The sequence below is a fragment of the Chlorocebus sabaeus genome, chromosome 5 (assembly GCF_047675955.1).
Source record: "Chlorocebus sabaeus isolate Y175 chromosome 5, mChlSab1.0.hap1, whole genome shotgun sequence".
Lineage (NCBI taxonomy): Eukaryota > Metazoa > Chordata > Mammalia > Primates > Cercopithecidae > Chlorocebus > Chlorocebus sabaeus.
The window spans coordinates 46,906,689-46,911,634 of record NC_132908.1 but is presented as its reverse complement, the minus strand read 5'-3'; the positions used below and the strand labels follow the sequence as shown (position 1 = coordinate 46,911,634).

Genomic DNA, 4,946 nt, shown 5'->3' with positions numbered 1-4,946 from the left:
AAGATAGTCATGCAATTTCTTGAATGAATGGAGAGACCACACAGGAAAGAGTAGGACATGCAATTTAGATGGAATAAGATGATAAGAATTTAGATGAGATAGAAACAGATTCCTCCTGTTTCTCTCACTGTGGTGATAAACAAGAAAAAAGTGGTTCAAAACCCAGGCTAGGCACAGTGGCTCATGCCTGTAATCCCAGCACTTTGGGAGGCTGAGGCGGGCAGATCACCTGAGGTCAGGAGTTCCAGACCAGCCTGGCCAACATGGTGAAACCCCGTCTCTACAAAAAATACAAACATTAGCCAAGCGTGGTGGTACGTGCCTGTAGTCCCAGCTACTCAGGAGGCTGAGGCAGGAGAACCACTGGAACCTGGGAGGTGGAGGTTGCAGTGAGCTGAGATCATACCACTGCACTCCAGCCTGGGCGACAGAACGAGACTCTGTCTCAAAAACAAAACAAAACAAAACAAAAACCTTAACTAGATGAGCACAGAGGAATTTTAGGGCAGTGAAAATACTCTATATGATATAATGGTGGATACATGTCATTGTACATTTTTCCAGACGTCTAGAATGTATAACACCCAGAGCAAACCCTAATGTAAACTACAGATTTGGGGTGATAATGGCGTGTCAATGTAGGTTCGTGGTTGTAACAAATGCATCACGGTGTAAGATGTTATCATGGGGGAGGCTGTGCATATGTCAGGGCTGGGAGTATGTGGGAAATCTCTGTACTTCCCTCTCAATTTTGCCATGAACCTGAAACTATTCTAAAAAATAAAGTTGTTGGCCAGGTTCAGTGGCTGTAACCTGTAATCCCAGCACTTTGGGAGGCCGTGGCTGCTGGATCGCTTGAGCCCAGGATTTCAAGACCAGCATGGGCAACATAATGCGACCCCATCTCTACAAAAAATTAAAAAATTAGCTGAGTGTGGTGGTGTGTGCCTGTGGTCCCAGCTACTTGGGAGGCTGAGGTGGGAGGATCACTTGAGCGTGGGAGGTGAAGGCTTCAGTGAGCCGAGATCACACCACTGCACTCTAGCCTAGGTGACAGAGTGAGACCCTGTCTCAAAAAATAAAAATAAAGTCTTTAAAAAACATAAATAAATATAAGTACTATAGCTAGAACAGAACTTTGTGGTCTGTTATCGTTAGTTACTCTTTCCAGTGATAAATTACCATTGCTACTAAAATGAATAATTAGCTTTATTTAATGAGCTTAAGAGCTCTTCTGGGAGCCGCCCTCAGTCGATTGTCAGTCTTGGAAGGAGCCCAGTGATCTTTAACCAGTCTAATCTTCCTTCACCAGTCATTTTTTAAAATGCAGTGAAGTAATGATTAGCTAACCATCCCTTTTTCCTGCAAATTATCTTTGTCAAGAGGGAATTTTTGAATTAGACTGCTTAGAAGCTTCTTCCCTTGAGACAAGTTGGAAATAAGCTTGTCATCAATTATTGGTCTGACAAATTTAAAAAAAAAAAAAAAAAAAAAGGAATTAGGCTGGGTGCAGTGGCTCACCTGTATTCCCAGAACTTTGGGAGGCCAAGGTGGGAGAATCACCTGACTGCAGGAGTTTGAGACCAGCCTGGACAACATGAAGAGACCATATCTCTACAAAAAGTTTAGAAATTAGCCAAGCACATTGGTGTTTGCCTGTAGTCCCAGCTATTTAGGAGACTGAGGTGGGAAGATCACTTGAGCCCAGGAGTTCGAGACTGCAGTGAACTATGATTGCACCACTACACTTCAGCCTGGGCCACAAAGTGATACCCTGTCTGGAAAAAAAAAAAAAAAAAAAAAAAAAAAGATGCTCTACCAGACTCCTGTTTCTCCCCCTTCGAATTTTTATAATGTAATCTTCCTACAACACACTCAGATCAATATTTTCTAGAACATTTAGACAGTCCCATGGTCCTATACAGTCAGGTTCAGCCCTTTACATAACATACAAGATGTGGCCACAGCCCTCTGCCATGTGCCTCCAACACCACATTTCCAGCCCTGGGAGCCTCCTTAGTCTTCCCAGAAACTCTGTGGGACTTTGCTTTCCTTAGGCCTGGAGGACTGTAGAGCTGGGCAAGCTTCCATAGCTCACGCTGGTGTTAATCATCGCCATTCTCCTAGCACACAATCTCTGATCCACTTACAGTTCCTGTGAGCTTTAGGGACTCATTGTGGGAAGAATGAGAAATATAAACCCAAAAGATGGCCAAGCCCTGGGCCCTGGCCTACTGTCCTCCATTTCCTGCTGCCCCAGCAGATGCTGCGCCCTTGGGCCAGCCGTGTACTTTATGTGCCCTGTACCTCTCTCAGAAGTTTTCATGAAGCCAGGTGTCGTGGCGCACGCCTGTAGTCCCAGCTACTCATCAGGCTGAGGCAGGAGAATCGCTTGAGCCCAGAAGTTGGAGGCTGTAGCAAGCTACAGTCATACCACTGCACTCCAGCCTGGGTGACAGAGCGAGACCCTGTCCCTAAAAAAAAAAAAAAAAGTAATTGTTCATGAGTTGTCATCAAAGGTATACATGTGAGGCCAGGCACGGTGACTCACGCCTGTAGTTCCAGCACTTTGGGAAGCCAAGGTGGGCAGATTGCTTGAGCCCAGGAGTTTAAGACCAGCCTGAACGTTGTGGCAAATCCTGTCTCTACAAAAAATACAAAAAATTAGCCAGGCATTGTGGCACAAGCCTGTGGTCCCAGCTACTCCGGAGGCTGAAGTGGGAGGATCACTTGAGCCCAGGAGTTTAAGGCTGCAGAGAGCTGTGATTGCACCGCTGCACTCCAGCCTGGGTGATGGAGTGAGACCCTGTTTCAAAAACAAAAAAATACATATACACATGAGCTGCCCACACTAGCCTCTGAATTAGCAGTGCCTGGCACTTCGCTGAATTAATGTCCCTGGAATGTCTACTCCCTCTTCACGGTTACTGTCCTCTTCTGAGCTGACCCTACATAGAGTGACTCAGTAGTCACCAACAAGGAATGTCACTGCTGGCAAAGTCATCTGCAAGGTGATTAGACACTGGGTCTCTAGTTGCAATTCTGCCACTAACAGGCTGTATGTACATGGGAAGTTTTCTTTATTTACATAGACTTGGTAAGGGTTTTTGAAATATTAGAGGGCTGGGAACTATTTTGATGATTTCAGGAAAGGAAGGAAAATTGCCTGTTGGGTGCCTCCTGAGTGGGTGTCAGAACCTGGGATAGGCACTGTTGCTGGTCGTCCCCCACTTGGTCCTCAGAACTTGCTGAGATAGGTGTGACAATTGCATAACTGCTGACAGCCAACCCAAGGAAGTCACTGCAAAGGGACCTGCTACCCACTGAATTTCATGCCATTCCTTCATTTATTCATTCACTTAGTAGATATTGGTTATTGAGTGCTTGCCAGGTATCAGTCCCTGCAGCAGGTGCTAGCGATAATGAGAGAACTAAGCCCCAGTCCATGACGTCGTGGCATTTACAGTCTGTCTAGCCTTGCAGCTTTATGCTGCCTTTAACAAAGGTCCTGTAGAAGAAATTATTGCTCACTCGCCACCACTAGCCTGCACACCATGTCCTCCTGCTGCTCAGCCACCTGCTTCTGCACGATGGCGATGGAAGAAGAGATCATCATGCTTATCATTGACAATGGCTCTGGCAGGTGCAAAGCTGGCTTTGCTAGGGATGATGCCCCCTGAACCATATTCCCCTCCATTGTCGGGTGCCCCGGGCACCAGATCATGGTGGTGGACATGGATGGGCCAGAAGGACCCCTATGTGGGTGACGAGGCCCAGAGCAAGTGCAGCATCCTGACCCTGAAGTATCCCATCGAGCAGGGCATAGTCACCAACCGGGATGACATGGAGAAGATCTGGCACCACACCTACAATGAGCTGTGTGCGGCCCCAAGGACCACTCAGTGCTGCTGACCAAGGCCCCTCGAACCCCAAGACCAGCAGAGAGAAGATGACTTGGATCATGATTGAGACCTTCAACACCCTGGCCATGTGTGTGGCCATCCACACCGTGCTGCCCCTCTAGTCCTCTGGGCACACCAGTGGCATTGTCACGGACTCTGGAGATGGGGTCGCCCACATGATGCCCATCTCCCCTAATCAACTACCTCATGAAGATCCTCACTGAGTGTGGCTACAGCTTCACCCCCATGGCCGAGTGGGAGATAGTGCATGACATCAAGGAGAAGCTGCGCTATGTTACCCTGGACTTCAAGCAGGATCTGGCCACCGCCGTGTTCTCCTCGTTCCTGGAGAAGAGCTATGAGCCACCTGACGGCCAGGTCGTCACCATCTGCAACGAGTGGGTCTGGTGTCCAGAGGCAGTGTTCCAGCTTTCTTTCCTGGGCATGGAACCCGCGGCATCCACGAGACCACCTTCAGTTCCATCATAAAGTGTGACGTGGACATCCACAAATACCTGTAGGCCGAGATGGTGCTGTCCTGCGGCACCACCATGTACCTGTACATTGCGGGCAGGATGCAGGAGGTCACCAGCCTGGCGCCCAGCACCATGAAGATCACATCATCGAGTACCCTGAGCGCAGGTACACGGTGTGGATCGGTGGCTCCATCCTGGCCTCCCTGTCTGCCTTCCAGCAGATGTGGATTAGCAAGCAGGAGTACGAGGAGTCGGGCCCCTCCGTCATCCAGCGCAAATGCTTCTAAATGGACTGCGAGCAGATGCCTAGCATTTGCTGCATGGGTTAATTGAGAAGAATAAATTTGCTCCTGGCAAATGCATACACCCCATGCTAGCCTCATGAAACTGGAATAAGCCTTCGAAAAGAAATCTGTCCTTGAAGTTTGTATCCAATATCAGCACTGGATTGTAGAACTTGTTGCTGATTTTGACCTTGTATGCAAGTTAACTGTTCCCTTGCTATCTGTTAAGTACCCTGTACATATCTTGGATCTCAGGCCTTAGTATATGTGGCTTGGTCACTTTG

The 4,946-nt window shown here is 48.1% G+C and overlaps 1 pseudogene; it reads left to right on the top strand.

Moving 5' to 3' along the window:
- Positions 1–3,430: 3,430 nt before the first annotated feature.
- Positions 3,431–4,665, top strand: LOC103232629 (actin, cytoplasmic 2-like; annotated as a pseudogene).
- The last annotated feature ends 281 nt before the right edge of the window (positions 4,666–4,946 follow it).